The 13,588-nt window shown below is 40.8% G+C and overlaps 2 pseudogenes; one reads left to right on the top strand and one right to left on the bottom strand.

Moving 5' to 3' along the window:
• Positions 1-285: 285 nt before the first annotated feature.
• Positions 286-9,941, bottom strand: LOC150068394 (olfactory receptor 7E178-like; annotated as a pseudogene).
• A 1,268-nt stretch (positions 9,942-11,209) lies between these two features.
• Positions 11,210-12,156, top strand: LOC150068393 (olfactory receptor 7D4-like; annotated as a pseudogene).
• The last annotated feature ends 1,432 nt before the right edge of the window (positions 12,157-13,588 follow it).

Below are 13,588 nucleotides of genomic sequence, written 5' to 3'. Positions count from 1 at the left end.
ATGGGATGAGATCTGAGGATCCCAGCTGAAATCCAGCATCAATAGGAAAATCTGTGAGACTCTTATCACCAATTAATCACCAAAGTTTACAAAGTGGAGGAACGGTTCAAGTGGTAGAGGGACAACCATGAGCATAAAAGCTCAGGAACAGTGCTTAGGGGCTGAAAACAAGTCCCAGAACAACACACACACACACACACACACACACACACACACATACACACACACACACACACAAATGAACAACAATAAAACCAACAACATAACCAAATGTAACCTATCTTGTCACCAGCTTGCTGCCTTGTAGCGTCTCCTCAGAGCTCTTTTAATGTCCCTGTCCCTCAAGCTGTAGATGAAGGGGTTCAGAAGAGGAGTGACCACTGTGTACATTGCTGAGGGCACTGCAATATTCCTGGGAGAATGTGACACAGCGGATCCAATGTAGACTCCAATCCTGTCCCAAAGAATAAGCAGACCACATACAGGTGAGAGCCACAGGTGGAGAAGGCTTTGTACTTCCCTCCTGATGTTGGAATTCTCAGTAGTGAGGTAGTAATTTTATAATAAGAGAAAAGAGTCCCTAAGGTGGGAAAGAAACCAAATAATGTACCTATAAAATATTTAATGATGTTATCTGTGAAGCTGTGAGCACAGGCAAGATCCAGGACTTGAGAAGGGTCACAGAAGAAATTCTGGATTTCCACCTCTCTGAAAGAGGTGATCAGTAATGCCATCAACACATGAAGATGAGATTCCAAGATACTGGCTACAAATTATATCAGAACCAAGGAAACACAGAGACGAAGGTTCATGATGAGTAGGTAATTCAGGGGGTGACAGATGGCCACAAAGCAGTCATAGGCCATCACAGTAAGAAGCAAAACTTCCATACTGCCAAAAATGAGAAAAACAGACATCTGGGTGAGGCAGCCCGCATAGGAGATGGCTCTGCTGTGAGTCTGGATGTCCACCAGCATCTTCGGGACCGGGGTAGAGGTGAAGTCAATGTCAACACAAGACAAGATGGAGAGGAAGAAGTACATGGGGGTGTGGAGGTGGGGGTCAGAGGTGACGGCCAGGATGATGAGCAGATTTCCAAGCACAGTGATCAGGTACATGGACAGGAAGAGCCCAAAGAGCATAGGTTGTAGCTCAAGGTCATCTGAGAGTCCCTGGAGATAAAATTCTGAGATGTGTGTTAGATTACGCAGCCCTATATTTATTGGACACCTTTGATGTAAAAATGAGTGCAATAACTACTGAAGAACTCAGAATTCAGCAATAATTTTGAATTCAAGTGTTTTAGTTGAGGACTATTTTGAGTCCATCAATAATAGTTTCAGTTGTCATCGACCAGTCATCCTGGATTTCTTTCTCATATACCCCTTTTATAAATGCATTTTAGATACTCACCTACGTTAGAGCATTACAGGAAGTGCTTTCTTATCACAGAAAATACACCATATTTTTGTAAGGTTATTACAAGATATTCCACAGTGGTCTTCTTTCTTTGTGAGATTCATTCTCATACATTCTATAAAGAAACATTCTTGCTGGACATGGTGGCTCACACCTGGAATCCTAGCTACTCAGGACGGTGAGATCTTAGAATCACGGTTCAAAGCCAGCCCATGTGCTAAAGTCCATGATACTCTTATCTCCAATTAACCACCAGAAAACCAGAAGTGGCACTGTGGCTCGGGGGTAGGGCTGTAGCTTTAAGCTGAAGAGCTCAGAGACAGTGTCTAGGCCCAGAGTACAAGTCTCCCAACCAACAAAAAGAATGAAAGAAACATTCCTACAAACTTTATTTTATAATAAAGAAATACTGAAGTCATGAATAGTGAAATTTCTAGAGATATGCTACTTAAAACATTTCATAAAATATACAGAACTGAATTATCAAACATTAATTTCATACAAACAAATCAGTTCTAGAAAATATTGTACAGCACCTGTTGTCTCCCAGAAAATTTCTTCCTCATTCATTCACTTACTAATTTCCATCTTGACATTCTGTTTGTGTGTGTGTGTGTGTGTGTGTGTGTGTGTGTTGTAAAAGAGGGAGAGAGAAACAGAGAGACAGAGACAGAGACAGTGAGTCCTAGAATTTGAATCTTTCCATTCTGCCCACAGTAGTGCTCTTCCAATTGAGCCACAGCTCTATCTTTTTTGGGAGTTCAATATCTGTTGTTTAATTGAGAAATGAAAACAATGTTTTTCCATAAACATTCAGGTCTTCATTTCTTTGTAGACAGATATAATCGACATTGCTTTAGATTGGCTCTAAAGAGAGCCAATCTGATGCAGAGCTCCACTTTTGACTTTCAAGTGACTAAATGGAGATAAGAGCCTCTGGGGTTCTGCTACTTGGGCTGGCTTTTAACTTGAATCCTCAGAACCTCTCTCAGCCTCTTCAGTAGCTAGGAATGCAGGGGTAAGCCACCAGCACTGGGAATAAAGTATACATTTTTAACTCGTTGCATTTTTCTACACATGACTAAATCAATACCTGATGTTATATCTACTTTTCCCTGAACCAGTTTCAGGAATTTAGGAGTATGTTGATATGAGCAATGGTGGTTGACATTTAGTCCTTCCTGTTCTGTCATAGATCAAACCTAGCACTTCCTGTACTGATTTCAAGCCATGACTCCTGCTTTTCTGTTTTGTGACCAATTAGGAATCTCCTAAAGAAGAAATCAGCATCCTCTTCTTGGATGTCAGAGAGAAGTGACACAGATGCTCTGGTTTCTACTGTGTGCCTATCAAAGTCTTTAACAGATCCCACTTTCCAAAATTTGATATTCTGTGTCAATAGACAAACAGAACTATGGCTTCACAGTTTTCTTTTTTTAACCTTACCATCTACCACAGCTTCTAAAAGAGTAGTGTGTTCAAGCTGGGCACAGTGGCTCCCACTTGTGATCCTAGCTACTCAGAAGGTTGAGATCTGACGATCACGGTTCAAAGGCAGCCTAGGCTTGAACATCCCTGAGACTCTTAGCTCCAGTTAGCCACTAAAAAAACCAGAAGTGACACTGTGGCTTAAGGGCAGTAGCCTTGAGCTGAAGAGCTCAGGGACAGCACCCAGGCCCAGAGTTCAAGCCTCATGACCGACAAAAAGAAAAAAGAAAGAATAGTGTGTTCAATCATATTCTATTAGGAAACATTTTCAACTACAGGAAAAACAAAACACAGTAGAAAGCTTTGAAGTCAGATTTCTGTAACCTTTAGCAGAACAAAAGTCCTAAGAAAGTTCTCATTACTGCTATTCCTCATCCTCCTCCAGTTGCATATTGCAACTGCTGGCTTGTCCTTGTTATGTAGAAATAGTTGTTCTTCTCTCTAGTTAAGGACACAGGACATAGAACTGTGTTTTTCTATATGAATGAAATCTCTGGATCACCAGGAAAGTTATACAAAGCATGCTTGCATATTTACTGTGATATCACTCTATACTTACTGGGTTGAACTGCTTCTCTGTTGGGTCATGGTCATGAAGTACAGATCAAAAGATCCCTGCATGCCTGAAGTATAATAAAATCTCAGCCCCACTCCTCACAATCAAGCTTACATAGGTTGACACAGGAGAAATTCCAGTTGTAGAATAATATAACATTGGAGATATTTATGGAGATGTCAGAGGACAGGCTGATAATTGGCTTTCCTTTGATCTTAGATGCTTAATTCCCAGAGCTCACAATTAAACAGATTGTTTCTAGGCATACAAATCTCTATGGACTCACTAACGTGGAAAGAATGTCCAAAAGAATAGATTTGAGGCTCTTCCTCTGATAAGAAAAGCTTGTGTGCTCTATACATAGATGAGAGGATGAAAAGTATGGTTCAGAATGGAAGATGCAGGAATGCAGTGTGGTATTGTAAGGCCTTAGAATAGCTCCCAGAAATTTTCACCAAAGAAATACCTAGAAAACCAGACTCTTGAATGGGAGGCTGGTAGAAGAGGATGAAATGAATGGGAAGAGGGAGCTATGAGAGAATATAGGCATAATACTGTGAAAAAAAATGAAGTGTGGTTCTTCATGTGTCTGATGGGAGAAGGGGTAAGAGGAAAGGGAGAGTGACGGGAAATCTGACTTGTCTTAATATGCAATGTACATCTACAGGGAGGTGTTAAGCTGAAACATCCATCTATCAAATGTGAAGATAAGAAATTACTAAAAACAGAATGTAACTTAATCATATTGTTAAATTATGTATTATTTAACTCTCACCAATGACTTCTGTCAAATGCAAATTTTATATAAAAACGTGTCAGTAAAATGTGTCACTCCTCTTCAATATTGTATTAGGATTTCTAGCCAGAGCAATAAGGCAAGAAGCAAACATAAAGAGGACCCAAATAGGGAAAGAGGAAGTGAAACTTTACTTCTTTGCAGTTGACATGATTCTGTATTTAAAGAACCCTATGGACTCCACTCCCAACTTACTTGAGCTGATTCAAAACTTTGGTAAAGCAGCAGGGTATAAAATTAACCCTCAAAATATCAGTGGCTGGTCCAGGAGTCTGGCCTAGTGGTAGAGTGCTTGCACAAAGACCGAGGTTCAGTTCCTGAAAACCACATACATAGAAAAAGGCAGAAGTGGTGTTGTGGCTCAAGTGGTAGAGTGCTTGCTTTGAGGAAAGCCCAAGGATAGTGCTCAAGCCCTGTGTTCACAGCCCAGAACTGGCAAAAAATAATCAATGATTTTCCTGTAGACCAACAATGAGAAGAGCAAGGCAGAAGTCAGGAAAGCAACTCCTTTTGCAATAGCCTCAAAAAATAAGAATTAACTTAGCCAAAGAAGTAAAGGACCTCTAAGATGAAAATTTTAAAAACCTGAAAAAGGAAATTAAAGTTGAATTAAGGAAGTGGAACCCCCCCCCAAGCTCCTGGATTGGAAGAACTAACATAGTGAAAATAGCAATCTTGCCAAGGGCTATCTACAAATTCAGTGCAATGTCCATCAATATCCCAATGTCATTCTTTAATGACATAGAATAAGCAATCCAAAAATTCATATGGAATAATAAAAGACCCCAAATAGCAAAAGCAATCCTTAGCAGAAAGAACAGCGCGGGAGGAATATCAATACCAAGCTTCAGAGTCTATTACAGAGCTGTAGCAATAAAATAACAGCTTGGAGCTGGGCACTGGAGGCTCATGGCTGTAATCTAGCTACTCAGGATGCTGAGATCTGAGGATTGCAATTCAAAGCCAGCCTGGGCATGGAAGTCGTAAGTCCATGAGACTCTTATCTCCAATGAAGCACCAGAAAACTGGAAGTCGTGCTGAGACTCAAGAGGTAGAGTGCTATCCTTGATCTGAAGAGCTCAGGGACAGCCTGCAGGCCCAGAGTTCAAACCCCATGAACCAAAAAGAAAAACAGCTTGGTACTGGCACAAGAACAAGCATGAAGACCAATGGACTAGCACTGAAGACCCAGAAATCAACCCACAGACCTATGGTCACCTAATCTTCAATAAGAAGACCAAAAAAAAGAGAAATAGGATGGAAGAAAGCCTCCTCAACAAATGGTGCTGACAGAATTGCTTAAGCATCTGTAAATTAAAGTTGGATCCTTATATGTCACCCTGTATCAGAATAAATATCACATGGATCAAAGACCTCAAGGTAAAAGCAAACACTCTGAAAACTCTACAGGAAGGAATAGGAGATAAACTAGGGATCCTTGGCTCAGGTCAAAACTTTATTAATAAAGGTCCAGAAATACAACAAATTAAAGAAAGTTTGGACAAATGAGATTTCATTAAACTTCAGGGCTTCTATATAGCAGAGGACATAGCTAGCAAGTTAAATAGAAAACCCACAGATCGAGAGAAGATCTTCACTTAGCCATACAACAGATATAGCTCATAGCTAAAATATACACATGGTTCAAAAACTTAAATATCTCAAAAACAAGTTCTCAAAGAAACAACCATCCCATTAAAAGGTAGCCTAAAGACTTAAAGAGAGACGGCTCTAAAAGGAAATAAGAATGGCCAATGGACACATGAAAAAATGCTCAACATCTCTGGCCATAAAAGAAATATGTAATAAAATAGAAGAAAATAAAGAAAAGTAGATAGAAAACTGAGCAATAACCACACTTCTGGTGGGAGTGTAAGCTCATTCAACCACCGTGGAAAGCAATATGGTGGTTCCTTAAAAGAGCAAACATAGAGCTCCCATGTGACCTAGCAATTCCACTCCTTGGCATTTACCCACTCATCCAGAAACAAGGACATATGAAAGCCACTATTTTGCAGCACTATTTACCATAGCAAAGACATGGAACCAAACCAGATGTCTCTCAGTAGATGATTAAGAAGATGTGGTACTTCTACACAATGGAATTCTATGCTGCCATTAGAAAGAATGACATCTCCCCATTCACAAGGAAACGGAAAGACTTGGAAAAAAATCATTTTAAGTGAAGTAAGCTAGACCCAAAGGAACATAGGCTCAATGTTTTCCCTCATTTGTAATAATCAACACACACCTAGGACTCTCCTAGCAGAGAATTACAATAGCTCAAAACCTAGATACATAATGTCATATAGGATGAGGCTAAATGAAAGGAACTCTAGGATATGGAAACAAGAGCTTTATCTTATGTGATTGTTGTTCTTAATGTACTGTTATTCTCTTCTCTTTCGTTGTCCTTTGGTTAATGTCATATTATTACTGGCCTAGGGCTCACTTTAGACTATATATCTAAGACTAAGCAGAATAGCAAAAAGAAAACTAAACTAAGAAGAACAAAAAATATAGGTTCTCCAACTTTTTTTCACGGGTGGGGGGGCATGTTGTTTCTCCCAATATCAGATATAAAATCGCTTACTGGAGTCTCTGCTTTTGTGCTGTGATTGGCTGTCCTTGTAAGACAACCGGAATCAGGGTGGGGGCATGGGGTTGGGGAGGAGAGAATTTCTTATTTCACAGGAGAGGGCCTCTCTGGTATTTGGGCCTACCATTCCTTTTCCATTCTGTAATCTACATGTTACCTCATGGGAACAAAACCGTTTGGAGACTACCAGAAAGAAAACAGGACAATTTAGTTAATGAAGAGATCTGATTATAATTCACCTATGGAGATGCTAGAAACTTTACATGCGTTTCTGACTCCCTTCTCCGATTCCAGTCTTCATGAAAACTGTAGCCGTTCTTCTGAGGAGAAATTGGGGACAAGGGAAATCTTTGGTGATAACCAAAAGACAGAACGGGGGTGTCCTGGTGAAGAAAGATGGAATATAAATTCATGACAAGAGTGAGGTAACAAGAAAACTAAGTACCAGGCAAACCCTTGGAATAATGAGATTGAAAAGGGCAGATGCCCACATCTGCCAGTGAGGTCCCAGGACTTCAAGGAACTTCTCATCCTTACTAAGCTTATGCTTTGCCAAGCTCTGATTTCCTTTCTTTCTCTCATTTTCTAGAGTCCATAGCATCTTTCCCCATAAAGTTCGTTTCTGGAAAGTCTCTAGCTTTCCCCCACTCTTTCCCAAGAATCAGCCTGTGGGTCAGCTTCCCTGTGTCCAATTATGCAATCATTAACCACCCACAAAAGATATATTGGACACCAGGTATTGATTAACCTTTATTTTTCAGGTATGTTCACTAAATACTTTGCTGGCATATATGATTTAAGATGTATTGTTTGACCAGGCGGGGTTGGGGGGGGGGGCAAAAAAAGATGTATTGTTTGTTTCCACTTAGTGTCCATAAGAAAATCTACCCCCAATGGTTTTCTTTCTCTCTCTCTCTTTCTTTCTTTCTTTCTTTCTTTCTTTCTTTCTTTCTTTCTTTCTTTCTTTCTTCCTTCCTTCCTTCCTTCCTTCCTTTCTTTCTTTCTTTCTTTCTTTCTTTCTTTCTTTCTTTCTTTCTTTCTTCTTTCTTTCTTTCTTTCTTTCTTTCTTTCTTTCTTTCTTTTTTCTTTCTTTCTTTTTTTCTTTGCCAGTCCTGGGGCTTGAAGTCAGGACCTGAGCACTGTCCGTGGGCATTTTCCTCAAGACTAGTGCTCTACCACATGAGCCACAGCCCCACTTGTGGCTTTTCTATGCATGTGGTACAGAGGAATCAAACCCAGATCTTCGCACATGCTAGACAAGCACTCTACCACTAGGCCAAATGCCTAGCCCATTATTCATAAGGCTAGTACTTAGAGGAATTCTCAGTGTGTGTGTGTGTGTGTGTGTGTGTGTGTGTGTGTGTGTGTGTGTGAAGGGCCTTGAACTCAGTGGCTGTGCCCTGTTCCTGAACTTTTGTGCTCTAGTATTCTATCTCTGGAACCTCAGCTGTATTTCCAGCTTTTGGGTACTTAATTAGGAATGAGTCTCACAGACTCCAGCTGGGGCTGGCTTTGACCCTGATTCTCAGATCTCAGTCTCCTGGGTAACTAAGATGGCAGATGTGAGCCGCTGACACCCAACTTCAGTGACTTATTTTTGCAGTGAATTTTGGTGTTAACCAACATCCATATGTTCCGTGGGCTTCCATTCCTGAAGTTGTTGCCAACACACTCTCTTATTGTTCTTCAACAGTTTTGAATGTCTTGTTTGTTTCTATTTGGTTTTGTCTAGATCTATATGTTAGGATTGTTATATGGTTGACAAGCTGGTCTGAGTTATCCTGGAAAAGGTGGCACTCAGGCTCATATCAATATCTTACACTTGATAGAAAAAGTGGTCTACAAACTAAGCCAAGGCCCCTCCACCTTCTTCTTTTTCCAGGTCGAGTCTTATGCTTCTAGGCTAACTTTGAGCAACTATCCTCTAACTTTTGAGTATCTAGGATGATAGGGTTCTGTCACCATGCCTACCATGATCTTAACTTCTTATCACATAGCCGACATTTTCATTTCTTCTACACTTAGATTGTCACAGGACCCAAGTGATATCCACACAATGATAAATAGTGACACAAGAAATCCCCTACAACCCACAAATGGACAGAATTTACCCATGTGAAGGAAACATTAAGGATATTGAAAAAGAAATCTTTACAATGGGCCTTCTTCACCCTCATTCTCTGATCCTCACAGCAACTTCTCAATTCCCCTCCTCTACCAGCCCACTGAATACAGAGCACATGCACATTCTCTTCTCTGTGCATAGAAGGTTTTTGAATCCACAGATATTAATAGGTAATTTCTAGAATAGCAATCTACCAGTATTTTATGCTTCTGAGACCACTAGAAATTACCACTTACCAGAATGTAAATGTAAACTATTGTTTATGTCATCAATTATGTGCATATTCTTCCAATTGGGTTTTAAATTGCCATTATAACATATGTTGTAAGTTAATTGTACTAATACCAATAAACTAGTGTGAATAAGGTAAAAAAGAATGTTTTTAATCCATATGTGTGGGTTGTACAAAGGGGTTTTGCTTTGGTACTTCAACAGCTTTTATTGTACTCTGAAACCTCACGTGTGCATTGTAGTGTGTGTGTGTGTGTGTGTGTGTGTGTGTGTGTGTACATGTTCACGAATGCTCATATGCACCAGTCCTGAAGCTTGAGCTCAGGGCCTGGATACTGTCTCAGAGCTACAACTCTAACACTAAGGCCACAGCTCCTCCACTTCAGTTTGTTTTAGGGTGGTGCTTCAAACTGGAGGTAAGAATCACACAGACTTTTCTAGTCCAGGACGTTTTGGAACTTCAAACCTCAGGTCTCAGCCTCCTGAGTAGCTAGGCATAGAGACCACAGGCACTAAGCTCATTGTGGGTTGTTTTATTGGCATACTACTTTCTCCTCTTTTTTATGTTGCTCATATGCTTTTTTTTCTCACTCCCTCATCTTGAAAGAGGTCACCTGGAAAGCATTGTCTGGGAGGAGCCATCCACAGCTAGCCACACTACATATTGCAATCAAGCCACACAGGTAACAGACTTACCGTGTTGTGTCGTGAAAACTGTTCTGTCCATCAACACTGCCTGGGTTTAAGACGATATTGCTGATGACAGCTAGGACCCCCACTTGTTAGGATGTTCCCAGCAAATCTTCAGATTTAGGAGACAGACGCTTGCTCCATGTTCTATAAACCCTACAGGACTGTTCCATGAGGACACCATTGCATTTCCCTATTCAGGCCTATTAGGTTGTGAATATTCGCGCCACATACACAAGTGGTAAAATAATTGTTGAAAGAACTTTCTGAGAGATGAGGTCCTGGGGAAGGGGAGGGAGGATGGATGGGGGGGAGGAAGGGTGGGGAAAAACACTACTAATGTTCAATGAAGAAGTAGGAAGCTAGAACCAGATAAACTTTGGGATGGGGAGAGCTTGGAGAGATGGGGAGAGCAAGGAAGGAGTGACTTTGATGAATAGGCATTGTGGTCACAAACTGATAGGGTGAATTGAAACCCCTTGGTACAACTACTTAAGGATAAGTTAAAAATATATTTAATATTAAAAGAATAACTTTCTGAGGGCTACTAATTAATACAGCCAAATAAATCAATGTCCTTTATGTCACTTAGGAGATAACTATATAGGCAAACAAATAGACAGATAGATAGGGATGATTTGAAATCTATAAGTGGCTTCTACAAGAACTTTATTTATATAAAAATACTTCCATGACAAGTGTCACATCAGAAAATAAAGACTGTTGCCACTGTAAATAAATAATACATCACTATTATACAGTTGATAGGATTAAAAATATGGAGGTTATCAAAAGGGGCACATGAAATCACTTTGCAATATTCTACAAGGTTGTAACAAAATCAATCTCTTTAAATTTCAAAAGGGAAATCAAAGAAAAGCACTGGTGATACACATGTCGTCCAAGCTACTCAAGAGACTGAAAACTGAAGACCATGGTTCAAAGCCACCCCGGTCAAGAGAAGTCTGTGAGACTCTTATCTTCCATGAGCCACCAAAGAGCTGGAAGTGGATCTGAATTAGCAAAATGCTTTAAGCAAAAAAAACTTACGGGCAGCACCCAGGCCTTGAGTTAAAAGCCTCAGGAATACCACCAGAAAATAAAGACATCAAAAACTCAGGGAATAATAAACAAAGGATATTTACCCAAACACTGTAATGTTAAAGTGATTGGCTTGGCAGAGCACTCCCGTGGGAAGCAATCAGAGAAAGAAAAAGGCTTCCCTGGGTGGGCATGAGCACCTGACCTAGCAGTGGGTATTGATTGAACTTTTGCTTTCTTGCCCCAAGGAGAACAGCCAGGGCTATGACAGCACAAAACCACACAGGGGAATCACCATTCCTCCTCCTGGGCCTCTCAGACGACCCTCAACTCCAGCCCATGCTCTTTGGGATCTTCCTGTCCATGAACTGATCACAGTGCTCGGAAATCTGCTCATCATCCTGGCTGTCACCTCTGACCCCCACCTCCACACCCCCATGTACTTCTTCCTCTCCAACCTGTCTTTTGTGGACGTCTGTTTTACTACTACTACCATCCCCAAGATGCTGGTGAGCATCCAGACCCAGAGGAAAGACATCTCCTACCCAGAGTGCCTCACTCAGGTGTATTTCTTTCTGTTTTTTGCTGGAATGGATAATTTCCTATTGACCATGATGGCTTATGATCGCTTTGTGGCCATCTGTCACCCACTGAACTACCCAGTTATCATGAACCCTCACTTCTGTGGCCTCCTTGTCCTCGTGTCTTGGCTTCTCATTTTCTGCATCTCACTAATCCATGTTGTACTGATGAGGAAATTAACCTTCTCCCCAGGAACCACCATCCCCCATTTCTTCTGTGAACTAGCTCAGTTTCTCCACGTGGCCAGCTCTGACACCCTCATCAATGACATTTCTATGTATGTAGCTACTGTGCTGTTCTGTGTGTTTCCTACCTTAGGAATCTTCTTCCCTTTCCGTCAGATCCTCTCCTCTTTAATGAAGATGTCCAACACGGCTATCAAGCACAAAGCCTTCCCCACCTGAGTCTCTCACCTCTGCGTGGTCTCCTTGTTCTATGGGACAGGACTTGGGGTGTACCTCAGCTCTGCAGTGTCCTCCTCTGCCCACAGAAGCAAGATGGCCTCGGTGACGTACACAGTGGTCACTCCCATGCTAAACACCTTCATCTACACCCTGAGGAACCAGGACGTGATGGGGGCTCTGGGGAGATTGCCAGGCAGAGTAGTCTCCTGTCTTGATGGATTCTGAACCACATAACAAAGTAGTCCATTGGAAGAGAGAAGACAAGTCGGCTGAATTTCAGCATGGTCAAAATTTTTCTGACCTTATAGGACTCAGTATATATTTTCCATCGACAAAAGAGATATTAGGTCATGTCTACTATGCAAAGCCCTATGGCTTTGTTTGTCAATGTGTGGCCATGTCTTACAAAGAATTCTACATGCTATCTTTTTAAAATCTTTTTTTCTTTTCAATGTGAATTGTCCTTAATATACCCATTCAGGCATATTAAGGCATTTCTAAATTGAACATAGAAAGCACTTATCACAATCCCAGCTTACACAGTATCCCCCTAAGTTATCCTCTTCAATGTCAATTCTTCCTCTTAACATTCTGAACAACTTCTTATCCTCCTCCTCCTCCTCCTCCTCTTTTTCCTTCTCCTTCTCCTCCTACTCCTCCTTCTCTTACTCCTTCTTCTGTGATAGCCCTGGAACTTGAATTCAGCCCCTGGGTGCTCTCCAATAGCATTTTTGGTCAGGGTTATCCCTCTACCATTTGAGACACATCTACACAATCCCCTTTTGGGGGAGCTATTCAGAGATGGAACTCTCATAGACTTTTGTCTGTGCTGCCTTTAAACGACAATCCTCAGATCTCAGCCTCACACCCTCACAGCTGGGATTACAGATATCAGTCTCTGCCACCTGGCAAGATGAGTTTTATTTTTGACTTCGCAGAACCGGAATAAACACATACAAGAATCCAAGTAGAATTCCTACACTTTCTGAACAGCAATTATGTCCATACATATGAGATTTTAACTCAAGGGTTTTATTTCTTTTCTTTGTTCTTTACTAATTTCTCTTTCCCACTCAGGTATGAACTTGTTTCCATGGTAACTGTATAGGTGACATCCACGCCAACAGTGTCTGAGGATGCCTCTTTCTTCTCAGCCTCACCAGAACTAGTTGTAGATTTCCTTCATGATTGACATAATACAAAATCACAGGGTTTTATTGATTTGCACACCATGTGTAGCTAAAGAGGTTCAATATTTCTTCATGGATTTCTTCATAGTCAATTTTACCTCTCTTAAAGACTGTGTTAACAATCCTTTACTTCACTGTAAAGTCAATTTAATTGTGGATACTTAATATTTGGTGTGGAATATCTGAGAGGCTTCTCTCCTGGGACTGGGGCTCTTTGAAAGTGAATATCCACAAAGCACTTCTCTCATTCTCATCAGCATTTCCTGTGCTCTGAATAAAGTTTCGATTTACTGAAATCCCTTTTGTCAATTTTTCCTCCTATTTAATACAATATTACAGAACTTTCCAAAAAGTACTAGTCTTGGCAATATCTCTCCTTACATTCTCTATGGTTTCCTGTTGTAATTTCAGCTTCAGGTCTTACAGGCTGAGATGTGAGAATGGCTCTTCAAAACCAGGTTGGGCAG

This window comes from Megascapheus bottae, chromosome 1 (genome assembly GCF_031878675.1).
Source record: "Megascapheus bottae isolate mThoBot1 chromosome 1, mThoBot2.hap1, whole genome shotgun sequence".
Taxonomy (NCBI): domain Eukaryota; kingdom Metazoa; phylum Chordata; class Mammalia; order Rodentia; family Geomyidae; genus Megascapheus; species Megascapheus bottae.
Note: the sequence above shows the minus strand (reverse complement) of the source record. Positions and strands in the feature narration are given on the sequence as shown.